Here is a 14,440-nt window from a genome sequence, read left to right on the forward strand (position 1 = left end):
CCTATTCCCCCTTCTGTCTATCTATCTGTCACCACTAACAAGTATGAACTTATAAACTGAAATGTCAAAAACAAGTATATACGGCCGTAAGTTCGGCCAGGCCGAAGCTTATGTACCCTCCATCATGGATTGCGTAGCAACTTCTTCTATACACTGCCATCCACAATCGAATTACTTAAGTTGCGGTAACGCTTGCCGATGGCAAGGTATCTTAAAACCAAGGTATCAAAAAAGATCGATCCAATACGTATATAATTCAGTTTGACAAAGTAGACATAAAATTTTGACAAAATTTTCTACAGAAATAAAATTCTAACAAAATTTTCTATAGAAATAAAATTTTCACAAAATTTTCTATAGAAATAAAAATTTTGACAAAATATTCTATAGAAAGAAAATTTTGACAAAAATTTCTACAGAAATAAAACTTTAACAAAATTTTCTATAGAAATAAACTTTTGACAAAATTTTCTATAGACATAAAATCTTGGTAGATTATTTGTGTCTCGAGTGGCAACCATGATTATGAACCGAATAAAATTTGAACAAAATTTTCTATAGAAATAAAATTTTGACAAAATTTTCTATAGAAATAAAATTTTGAAAATGATGAAAATTTTATTATGAACCGAATAAAATTTTAACAAAATTTTCTCTAGAAATAAAATTTTGACAAAATTTTCTATAGAAATAAAATTTTGGTAGATTATTTTTGGCTCTAGTGGCAACCATGATTATGAACCGATATGGACCAATTTTTGTGTGATTGGACCAATTTTGGTATGGTTGTTAGCGACCATATACTAACACCACGTTCCCAATTTTAACCGGATCGGATGAATTTTGCTCCTCCAAGATTCTCCGGTGGTCAAATCTGGAGAACGTTTTATATGGGGGCTATATATAATTATGGACCGATATGGACCAATTCTGGCACGATTGTTAAAGATCATATACTAACACCATGTACCAAATTTCAGCCGGATCGGTTGAAATTTGCTTCTCTTTTAAGCTCCGCAAGCCAAATCTGGGGTTCGGTTTATATGGGGGCTATATATAATTATGGACCGATGTGGACCAATTTTTGCATGGTTGTTAGAGACCACATACCAACACCATGTACCAAATTTCAGCCGGATCGGTTGAAATTTGCTTCTCTTTTAGGCTCCGCAAGCCAAATCTGGGGATCGGTTTATATGGGGGCTATATATAATTATGGACCGATGTGAACCAATTTTTGCATGGTTGTTATAGACCATATACCAATACCATGTACCAAATTTCAGCCGGATCGGATGAAATTTGCTTCTGTTTTAGGCTCCGCAAGCCAAATCTGGGGATCGGTTTATATGGGGGCTATATATAATTATGAACCGATGTGGACCAATTTTTGCATGGTTGTTAGAGACCATATACCAACACCATGTACCAAATTTCAGCCGGATCGGATGAAATATGCTTCTGTTAGAGGCTCTACAAGCCAAATCTGAGGGTCCCTTTATATGGGGGCTATACGTAAAAGTGGACCGATATGGCCCATTTTCAATACCGTCCGACCTACATCGATAACAACTACTTGTGCCAAGTTTCCATTCGATAGCTTGTTTCGTTCGGAAGTTAGCGTGATTTCAACAGACGGACGGACGGACGGAAGGACGGAAGGACGGACATGCTTAGATCGACTCAGAATTTCACCACGACCCAGAATATATATACTTTATGGGGTCTTAGAGCAATATTTCGATGTGTTACAAACGGAATGACAAAGTTAATATACCCCCATCCTATGATGGAGGATATAAAAAGAGATTCGGGCCTACAATCCCCTCAGTTAAACCTCCGCGCCTACATTTCAATTTCTGGGCAATTACAAACCGAAGTGGTCATCAGGTCCCAATCACCTATAGGTCTGTGGATATCCCATTTTTATGGTTTAATACAAATTAAATGTTATCCAATTAGAGTCATCGAAAATTCGAAGACGATATTCAATCGGATATAAAGGGTGATTCTTTTGAGGTTAGGATTTTCATGCATTAGTATTTGACAGATCACGTGGGATTTCAGGCATGGTGTCAAAGAGAAAGATGCTCAGTATGCTTTGACATTGCATCATGAATAGACTTACTAACGAGCCACAACGTCGAATTTTCAGTGAATGGGCCCTAGAAAAGTTGACAGAAAATCCGCTTTTTTATCGACAAATTTTGTTCAGCGATGAGGCTCATTTCTGGTTGAATGGCTACGTAAATAAGCAAAATTGCCGCATTTGGAGTGAAGAGCAACCAGAAGCCGTTCAAGAACTGCCCATGCATCCCGAAAAATGCACTGTTTGGTGTGGTTTGTACGCTGGTGGAATCATTGGACCGTATTTTTTCAAAGATGCTGTTGGACGCAACGTTACGGTGAATGGCGATCGCTATCGTTCGATGCTAACAAACTTTTTGTTGCCAAAAATGGAAGAACTGAACTTGGTTGACATGTGGTTTCAACAAGATGGCGCTACATGCCACACAGCTCGCGATTCTATGGCCATTTTGAGGGAAAACTTCGGAGAACAATTCATCTCAAGAAATGGACCGGTAAGTTGGCCACCAAGATCATGCGATTTGACGCCTTTAGACTATTTTTTGTGGGGCTACGTCAAGTCTAAAGTCTACAGAAATAAGCCAGCAACTATTCCAGCTTTGGAAGACAACATTTCCGAAGAAATTCGGGCTATTCCGGCCGAAATGCTCGAAAAAGTTGCCCAAAATTGGACTTTCCGAATGGACCACCTAAGACGCAGCCGCGGTCAACATTTAAATGAAATTATCTTCAAAAAGTAAATGTCATGGACCAATCTAACGTTTCAAATAAAGAACCGATGATTTTGCAAATTTTATGCGTTTTTTTAAAAAAAAAAAGTTATCAAGCTCTTAACAAATCACCCTTTATAATTGTTCAGATTTTTATTTATATATTTACAATCATAATGAATTATGGAAATAAACAGGTAATATAGGTGCTAACAACATAGGTTTTCGACCTGAATTGTTCAGATTTTTTGAATAAGAGTTTAAAAAACTATCACTGAATTTGGACGATAATCTGTGGCCTATTTGGATCTATTCCACAGCAAAGAAAAAGTGCTCACCTACTCATAAGGTCCTACACTATCCTCCCTTACCTCTTTTTTTTGTCATATCAAGTGAAATATTCTTTCTAACTACAAGCTCCAGGGATATTAGGTTAAAGTGGCAGCCCGATTAAGATTCAGGCTCACTTAGACTATTCAGTCCATTGTGATAAAACATCAGGGATATTAAAACATCAATAAATAAAAGCTCGTTCAAGCCTTCCATTTTTGGAAAAGCATCATTATAGTAATTCTCCATAATATCCACAAAAGCGTTTGAAAATTTCATTAATCTACTTTAAACTTAAGTAATAAAAAAATACAATTTATTGGGTTATCTACTTTCGTCTACTATACAAAGAAAACAGTTTTCTCTTTAATTTCATAAATTTAACAACACCTGTTTCTTGGAAATTATTAACTTTCAGAAGTTGTTACTTCAATTAACGAATAAGCCACCTGATGCAAAACAACCACCAAATATTCGGGAAGCCTTTAATGAAGTCTCCATAATAACCAGAAGCAAGACAAATCAAGGGCGGTAGTATGACCAAAAAATATGTTCTTCCTACCACCTTAACAACCGACGACATGTCCTTTTTCCTCCCACCATTATTAATTGAGCGGTGGTATGAGAACTCAGTAAAAGTTTCATGAAAAAGGTAAATTGTACACAATTTTTGTGGCTATTCTTAGCAACTTAATTATTTTAGTGTTTCATAAAAGCAGAGTCCAGAGACACCCATGCTATTTTCCCCTTTCGTTTTGGTCTCATGTAACAAAGTCTATTGCTTGGTGAATGGTTTTCGTCCGCTGCAGGGAACAGAGTGTTTTGGGTGTGTAATCACGGTTGCCACAGCTGGTAGAATTCTATCACAAGTAGCAGATTTTTTTTATTGTTCGGTAGTCGGTAAAATTCTTGATGTTTTTGTAGATTTTCTATAGAAATTTTTGACAAAATTTTCTATAGAAACTAAATTTTGACAAAATTTTCTATAGAAACTAAATTTTGACAAAATTTTCTATAGAAACAAAATTTTGATAAAATTTTCTATAGAAATAAAATTGTGGCAAAATTTTCTATAGAAATAAAATTTTTACACAATTTTCTATAGAAATAACAAGAAATGACAACATTTTCTAAAGAAATAAAATTGAGACAACATTGTATGTAGAAATTAAATTTAGACAAAATTCGCTGTAGACATAAAATTTTTACCAAATTTTCTATACAAACAAGTAAGGAAAGTCTAAAATCGGGCGGGGCCGACTATATTATACCCTGCACCACTTTGTAGATCTACATTTTCGATACCATATCACATCCGTCAAATGTGTTGGGGGCTATATAAAGGTTTGTCCCAAATACATACATTTAAATATCACTCGATTTGGACAGAATTTGATTAGTCCATATCGGGCGAAAGATATATATGGGAGCTATATCTAAATCTGAACCGAATTTTATCAAATTTTGCACATTTGGCTATACGACTAAGTATTATGTTTGTACAAAATTTTAAGCATATCGGTATAAAACTCTGGCTGCTGGGTGCACATTAGTGCATATCGGGCGAAAGATATATATGGGAGCTATATCTAAATCTGAACCGATTTCTTCCAAAATCAATAGGGTTCTATTCTGACCCAAATTAAGAACATGTGCCAAATTTGAAGGCGATTGGACTTAAATTGCGACCTAGACTTTGATCACAAAAATGTGTTCACAGACAGACGGACGGAGGGACGGACGGACGGACAGACGGACATGGTTATATCGACTCAGGGACCCACCCTGAGCATTATTGCCAAAGACACCATGTGCCTATCTCGTCTCCTTATGGTTGTTACAAACATATGCACTAACTTATAATACCCTGTTCCATAGCGTGGCGCAGGGTATTATTAAATTAAAAACAAGTAAGGAAAGTCTAAAGTCGGGCGGGCCGACTATATTATACCCTGCACCACTTTGTAGATCTAAATTTTCGATACCCTATCACATCCGTCAAATGTGTTGTGGGCTATATATAAAGGTTCGTCACAAATACATATATTTAAATATCACTCGATCTGGACCGAATTAGATAGACTTCTACAAAATCTATAGACTCAAAATTTAAGTCGGCTAATGCACTAGGGTGGAACACAAGGGAGCCACCGTGGTGCAATGGTTAGCATGCCCGCCTTGCATACACAAGGTCGTGGGTTCGATTCCTGCTACGACCGAACACCAAAAAGTTTTTCAGCGGTGGATTATCCCACCTCAGTAATGCTGGTGACATTTCTGAGGGTTTCAAAGCTTCTCTAAGTGGTTTCACTGGAATGTGGAACGCCGTTCGGACTCGGCTATAAAAAGGAGGTCCCTTGTCATTGAGCTTAACATGGAATCGGGCAGCACTCAGTGATAAGAGAGAAGTTCACCACTGTGGTATTACAATGGGCTGAATGGTCTAAGTGAGCCTGATACATCGGGCTGCGACATAACCTAACCTAACCTAACCTAACCTAGGGTGGAACACAATGTTAGTAAAAAATATGGGAAACATTTAAATCTGAAGCAATTTTAAGGAAACTTTGCAAAAGTTTATTTATGATTTATCGCTCGATATATATGTATTACAAGTTTAGGAAAATTAGAGTCATTTTTACAACTTTTCGACTAAGCAGTGGCGATTTTACAAGGAAATTGTTGGTATTTTGACCATTTTTGTCGAAATCAGAAAAACATATATATGGGAGCTATATCTAAATCTGAGCCGATTTCAACCAAATTTGGCGCGCATAGCTACAATGCTAATTCTACTCCCTGTGCAAAATTTCAACTAAATCGGAGCAAAAAATTGGCCTCTGTGGTCATATGAGTGTAAATCGGGCGAAAGCTATATATGGGAGATATATCTAAATCTGAACCGATTTCAACCAAATTTGGCACGCATAGTTACAATGCCAATTCTACTCCCTGTGCAAAATTTCAACTAAATCGGAGTTAAAAATTGGCCTCTGTGGTCATATGAGTGTAAATCGGGCGAAAGCTATATATGGGAGATATATCCAAATCTGAACCGATTTCAACCAAATTTGGCACGCATAGTAACAATGCAAATTCTACTCCCTGTGCAAAATTTCAACTAAATCGGAGTTAAAAATTGGCCTCTGTGGGCAAATGAGTGTAAATCGGCCGAAAGCTATATATGGGAGCTATATCTAAATCTGAACCGATTTGGCTGATATTTTGCAAGTTTTTCCAGACCCATTAAATATTCTGATGTACGGAATTTGAGGAAGATCGGTTGATATACACGCCAATTATGACCAGATCGGTGAAAAATATATATGGCAGCTATATCTAAATCTGAACCGATTTTTTCCAAAATCAATAGGGATCGTCTATGAGCCGAAACAGGACCCTATACCAAATTTTAGGACAATCGGACTAAAACTGCGAGCTGTACTTTGCACACAAAAATACATCAACAGACAGACGGACAGACAGACAGACAGACAGACGGACATCGCTAAATCGACTCAGAATTTAATTCTAAGACGATCGGTATACTAAACGATGGGTCTCAGACTTTTCCTTCTTGGCGTTACATACAAATGCACAAACTTATTATACCCTGTACCACAGTAGTGGTGAAGGGTATAATTAAAAGGTTTTTTACAGGACTGGCAATGCCATTAAAAAATAGGAGTCTACTTCTGAGCCACTTGAATTTAATGAAGAGTTCTTTACCTTACACAATATTAGAAAGATGGTAAATATATGACAACTAAAAATATTATTCCGGAGGGGTTTTTTTAGCAAGTTTAGAAGTGAAATCACAAACTTTTAGGTTTTCTACGAAATCGAAAGTTAGCTTGAACTTGCTAAAGGACTTATCTGAATTCAATTGTTTTCTGCACTAGTAATTTTGGTATTGATTTCGAGCCAAAGAAGGGAAGAATTGAAGTAAGGATGTAGCCATCAAGGCATAATTCTCCCTTAGATTTGAGTTTTCAATACTTGATTCTAGAAAAAATTTTAAATTTATTCGTTTTTCGACGTGACCAAATTTAAACTCGACTTCAAGTAGAAATTACGCTATGTTTCAATTAAAATATATCTCTAAAATAAAGTGTTAAAAAGTTCTTCTCAAGATTTAAAACGTCAACAAAATAAATTTGGAGAATTTTTCAGAATTATAGCCAAGTTGACCTAGTCGAATAACTTAACTACAAACGAAGCCGACTTCACTAAAAAGTGTATTAGCTTTTAGAGAAGGCAAAAGGCTATATATCAGAGTAATGCGTCTTCGCATTTATGGACATGAAATCTTTGGCCTCACGACATTTTTTTTTTCAGTTTACAGTTCCCCTATGAGTCTTTGAACCTACAGTTCTACTCCTGTATTTTCGTGCCTAGAATTCTTTCATTGATACCTCTCAGTTCTACAGCTCACCCACAGAAACCTTCAAGCTTTCACTTCTCACACTGAGACCTTCTGGTCTACTACAATTGATTTCTTGCTGATATCTTCGAGTCATTTCAATTTTACTTCCTACTGTATTCTACTAAAGAGTTATGTGGTGCATATACCAGCATAATTGGTCTCAAGGGCTCTCCGTTTTCTTTTATATGTATGCCTCAAAAGGAGAATGCTTCTGGGCAATTTCTAAATGAAAATTATATGTGCCTAATAAATTACAGCGACTTATATACAACTATTATAAAAGGAAAGCATAAAAAATATTATTCTTAGTAATTTTTATGGGCTGCCATGTGGTCAGTGCATTCCTAAACCCATTGTATAGCACACAAAATTTATGTTTATGTAAAGAATTTTTATTGTTCTAATTTTATTGTAGAATTTAATGTGGGTGCTAATTTTCTGCAGGAAACAAGCATAGTAGTGTACAACTAATTAAAATAAACTCTAATTACTTAAATAAAATAATTATGATGAAATTGTATTGGTTTGCCTGGAATTTATTAATATAAATACTCAAAAACTGTTAGGTTATTTGGATTCAAGTATTTAACTTCCTCTAAGGACTGATTCATAGCCAAAGATGTTTGTTTCGGTACCAGACAAATATGAAAAACAAAATGAAATCACTCAAAAACAAGTATATACAGTAGTAAGTTCGGCCGAGCCCAATCCTAAATACCCACCACCATAAATCAAATAGTTTAATAGTTTACTTTGAAAAATCTTCGTCGTAGCGGGTTACTTGATAATATATAAAATTTCAGGGGGTTTGATGACAAATATTCTCCAAAGCAAATCAGTTCAACGCTCATTACGCTTCCCGAAGATAAATTTAAAGATTCTACCTATGAAGACTAGATCAGATACGTGATTTATAACAACCAATTTTGTTCGAGTTTTAGAGAAATCATAAAGATATCGTGTAAATGATTAATTAAAACCTAGATTTGCAATCTTAAATCTGTAGATTTTTCCCGCCATGACTACGGGGAGTAAAATCTGGAAATATTAGTTTCAAGCACTTTTCATGATCAGTGCACCTGCTATACACTGAAAGAAGAGTTTTCTTTTCTCAGAAACGAAATTTTAGACAAGCAAAGTTTTCTTTTGACACAAATTTTAGAGACAATCGTTGAATCGCTTATCAAAAATACCGATCAATTTGCTCTCAACGAAAATACTTTGCACATAAGGGTAATAAGGTTTGTCTAAAATTTCCGGAAAATATTGTTTCTTTGGGTTTACCCTCAAGAAGTTAAATCGGTCTATATCGATGCCTTACCAAATGGATCGGTAAAAATAAATGCGATACAGATTTTTGAGGGTGTAAAATACCAGTATAAAGGGTGATACGGTCAAAATTTGGTCAATATAAACTTGACGTATTTCTTTCAATTTTGCATTTAAAAAACCTGAACACCCCTCATTTTGAAGGTGTGTGTGTGTAGAATGTTGCTCCTATTTTGATTTTGGAATTCACTCTTCAGTTGTCAAAATGCCGTCCAAGCAAGAAGAGCAGCGTATCAAAATTTTGCTCGCGCATCGCGAAAATCCGAGCTACTCGCACGCAAAGCTGGCAAAATGGCTAAAAGTTGCCAAATCAACCGTTACAAAAGTAATTAAAGTGTTTGGGGAACGTTTGTCGACAGCCAGGAAGTCTGGATCGGGGGGAAATCGAAAACCGGAAGCCGCTGGGACGACAAAGAGTGTTGCCGGTAGTATCAAGCGAAACCCTAACCTCTCTATCCGAGATGCCGCAAATAAGCTGGGTGTATCGTCTACAACCGTGCATCGAGCCAAAAAACGAGCCGGAATATCGACTTACAAGAAGGTAGTGACTCCAAATCGCGATGATAAACAAAATATGACGGCCAAAGCGCGATCCCGGAGGTTGTACACGACGATGCTGACGAAGTTTGACTGCGTGGTAATGGACGACGAAACCTACGTCAAAGCCGACTACAAGCAGCTTCCGGGACAGGAGTTTTATACGGCAAAAGGAAGGGGAAAGGTAGCCGATATTTTCAAGCACATAAAACTGTCAAAGTTCGCAAAGAAATATCTGGTTTGGCAAGCCATCTGTATCTGTGGCTTGAAAAGAAGCATTTTCATAGCTTCCGGGACTGTCAACCAAGAAATTTACGTGAAAGAGTGTTTGAATAAACACCTGAAGAAACACGGTTGTTCCGTACTGTTTTGGCCGGATTTGGCATTTTGCCATTACGGTAAAAAGGCCATGGAGTGGTACGCCGCCAACAACGTGCAGGTGGTTCCCAAGGACAAGAACCCTCCCAACACGCCAGAGCTCCGCCCAATTGAGAAATACTGGGCTATTGTCAAGCGGAACCTAAAGAAGGCCAAAAAAAAACTGCTAAGGACGAGCAGCAGTTCAAGGCAAACTGGCTTTCTGCGGCGAAGAAGGTGGACAAGGTGGCTGTACAAAATCTGATGGCAGGTGTCAAGCGTGAGGCCCGGCAATTCGGATTTGGAAAAGGGAAAGCCTAACTGAATATTTTTCCTGAATTTTATACTAATTGAACTTGAAAAAGAAATTTAATTTGATTTTTTAAATAAACGATTTCACCGATTTACACGCGTTTTCCCTTTACCAAATTTTGACCGTATCACCCTTTATTTACATTTTCAGGCAAATTGTATAAAAACTACGGATTGTAGAAGCCCAAGAAGTAAAGTCGTTGGATCGGTCTATATAGGGGCTACACCAAAACATGGACCGATACACCCTATTTGCGACACACCTATTTGTGATCTTAGAATACCTCTAGATTTTCAAGCAAATTGGATAGAAGGTTTAGTTTCTAGACGCCCAAGAAGTAAAATCGGTAGATCGGGTATGTCAAAACATAGACCGATACACTCCAATTTCGGCACACCTCTTAATGGTCCTCAAATACCTCTAGATTTCCAATTTCAGGCAAATCGGGTAATAAATACAGCTTATAGAAGCACGAGAATAAAAATCAGGAGATCGGTCTATATGGCGGCTATAGCAAAACATTGACCCATACGGAATATTTTAGACACACCTCTTTATGGTCCTAAAATACCCCTAGATTTTCAATTTCTGGCAAATCGGATAATAAATACAGTTTCTAGAAGCCCAATAAGTAAAATCGGGAGATCGTTCTATATGGAGTCTATACCTAAACATGGACCGATATACCTCATTTTCGACACACCTCTTTAAGGACCAAAAATACTTCCAGATTTTAAATTTCAGGAAAAACGGATAGAAAATACAGTTTCTAGACGCCCAAGTAGCAAAATCGGGAGATCGGTCTATATGGGGGCTATACCAAAACATGGATCGATGGGCACCATTTTCGGCACACCTTTTTTATGGTCCTCAAGTACCTCTAGATTTTCAATTTCAGGCAAATTGGATAAAAACTACGGTTTTTTTAAGCCCAAGACCCCAAATCGGGAAGTCGGTTTATATGGGGTCTATATCAAAACTTGGACCGACATAGCCCATTCTCGAACTTGACCTGGCTGCAAACAAAAAAGAAAAAAAGAATATGTGGCAAATTTCAGGACGAAAGCGCCATTATTGAAGGCTTTAGCGTGATTACAACAGACAGATAGACGGACATGCTTATATCGTCTTACAATTTCTCCCTGATCAAGAATATATATAATTTATATAGTCGGAAATCGATATTTCGATGTGTTACGGAATGACAATCTTATTATACCCCCATCACCATTCTATGGTGGTGGGTATAAAAAGGAAAAATTTATAAAATAAGAAGTAAGGAAAGCCTTGTTCTTCTTGTGAAAAATTTAAAGTAAATTAGGGTAAAACTTTGGCTTCTGGGGCCATATAAGTCCATATCGGGCGAAATATATATATGGGAGCTATATCTAAATCTGAACCGATTTCTTTCAAAATCAATAGGGTTCTATTCTGAGCCAAAACACATACTTGTGCCAAATTTGAAGTCGATTGGACTAAAACTGCGACCTAGACTTTGATTACAAAAATGTGTTCACGGACAGACGGACAGACCGGCATGGCTATATCGACTCAGGAGCCCACCCTGAGCATTTTTGCCAAAGACACCATGTGGCTATCTCGTCTCCTTCTGGGTGTTGCAAACATATGCACTAACTTATAATACCCTGTTCCATAGTGTGGCGCAGGGTATAAAAATGTTGTCGACCACAGGAGCGTATACTTTACATAAAATCACTCCTAAATAAATAATACGCAACCATGAGCCCGATCTCCCATTAAAACTATATAAAATTTGTCTCATTCAAAAACAAAAAAAAAAAAAGTATATAAGGCCGTAATTTCGGCCAGGCCGAATCTTATGTACCCTCCACCATGGATTACGTCGAAACTTCTACGAAAGACTGTCATCCACAATCGAATTAATTGGGTTGTGGTATCTTAAAACTTCTTAACATCGTTTTCTAAATTGTCAGTTAGTCCATACGTGGTATATATTAGAGAAAAAAGGTATGTATAGGTAAGTCTACAAATAATTACGAATCGATATGGACTTTTGCACGGTACGTAGAGAGCCAGAATTGAAATATGGGGGTCGCTTATATGGGGGCTATATAGAATTATGAACTTGATATGGACCAATTTTTGTGTGATTGGGGATCGATTTATCTGAGGGCTATATATAACTATAGACCGATATGGACCTAGTTAGACATGGTTGTTAACAGCCATATACTAGCACAATGCACCAAATTTCAACTGACTCGAATGAAATTTCTGCTCCAAGTGGCTCCAAAACCAAATCTCGGGATCGGTTTATATGGGGTCTATATATGATTATGGACTGATATGGACCACTTTTGGCATAGTTGTTGGATACCATATACTAACATCACGTACCAAATTTCAACCGAATCGGATGAATTTTTCTCTTCCAAGGGGCTCCGGAGGTCAAATCTTGGGATCGGTTTATGTGAGGTCTATATATAATTATGGACCGATGTGGACCAATTTTTGCATGGTTGTTAGAGACCATATGCTAACACCATGTACAAAATTTCAGCCGGATCGGATGAAATTTGTTTCTCTTAGAGGCTCGGCAAGCCAAATCGGGGGATAGGTTTATATGGGGGCTATATATAATTATGGACCGATGTGGACCAATTTTTGCATGGTTGTTAGATACCATATACTAACACCATGTACAACATTTCAGCCGGATCGGATGAAATTTGCTTCTCTTAGAGGATCGGCAAGCCAAATTTGGGGGTCCGTTTATATGGGGGCTATACGTAAAAGTGGACCGATATGGCCCATTTGCAATACCATCCGAGCTACATCAATAACAACAACTTGTGCCAAGTTTCAAGTCAATAGCGTGTTTCGTTCGGAAGTTAGCGTAATTTCAACAGACGGACATGCTCAGATCGACTCAGAATTTCACCACGACCCAGAATATATATATTTTATGGGGTCTTAGAGCAATGTTTCTATGTGATACAAACGGAATGACAAAGTTAATATACCCCCATCCTATGGTGGAGGGTATAAAAATGCAATTTACCCATTAAAAAGAAGAACAAGTATATACAGCAGTAAATTCGGCCGGGCCGAATTTTAAATACCCACCACCATGAAATAAATATGATAGTTTACTTTGAAAACTCTTCGTCGTAGTGGGTTACTTGATACTATATAGAATTGTAGGGGGTTTGATGACAAATCTTCTCCCAAGGCAGTCAGCTCCCGAAGAAAAACTTTAAAGATTCTACCAATTTTGTTTGAGTTTTAGAGAAATTATAAACATATCGAGGATATGAATCTGTAGATTTTTTCCGCCATTATTTAAATAAATACGATGAGTAAAATCTGGAAATTTTACTCTCAGTTTGAAGCAATTTTCATGATCAGTGCGCCTGCTATTTTAGAGAATTTTAGAGTTGAATAAACGAAAATACTTTATAAGAAAAGGAAATTTCGTTTGTCTAAAATTTCATTATAGATTACTAATTTCCAGCAAATCGGATAAAAACTACGGATTCTAGAAGCCCAAGAAATAAAGCCGGGAGATCGGTGTATATGGGGGCTATACCAAAACATGAACCGATGAGCACCATTTTCGGCACACCTTTCTATGGCCCAAAAGAACTCTAGGATTTCAATTTCAGGAAAATCGGATAGAAAATATAGTTTCTAGAAGCCCAAGAAGCAAAATCGGGAGATCAGTCTCTATATCAAAACATGGACCGATGAGCACCATTTTCGGCACACCTTTTTATGGTCCTCAAATACCTCTAGATTTCCAATTTCAGGCAAATCGTATTGTAAATATAGTTTCTAGAAGCCCTAGAAGCAAAATCGGGATATCGGTCTATATGGGGGCTATACCAAAACATGGACCGATGGGCACCATTTTGGGCACACTTTTTTATGGTCCTCAAATACCTCTATATTTCCAATTTCAGGCAAATTGGATAAAAACTACGGTTTTTATAGGCCCAAGACTCCAAATCGGGAGGTTGGTTTATATAGAGGCTATATCAAAACATGGACCGATACGGACCATTTTCGACTCACCCCTTTATGGTCCCAAAATACCTCTAGATTTTCAATTTCATACAAATCGGATAGAAAATACTGTTTCTAGACGCGCAAGATGCAAAATCGGGAGATCGGTCTATATGGGGGCTATACCAAAACATGGACCGATACGGACCATTTTCGACACACCTCTTTATAGTCCTACAATACCTTTAGATTTCCAATTTCAGGCAAATCGGATGGTAAATATAGTTTCTAGACGCCCAAGCAGCAAAATCGGGAGATCGGTCTATATGGGGGCTATATCAAAACATGGACCGATACGGACCA

The sequence above is a fragment of the Haematobia irritans genome, chromosome 1, assembly GCF_050003625.1.
Source record: "Haematobia irritans isolate KBUSLIRL chromosome 1, ASM5000362v1, whole genome shotgun sequence".
NCBI lineage: Eukaryota > Metazoa > Arthropoda > Insecta > Diptera > Muscidae > Haematobia > Haematobia irritans.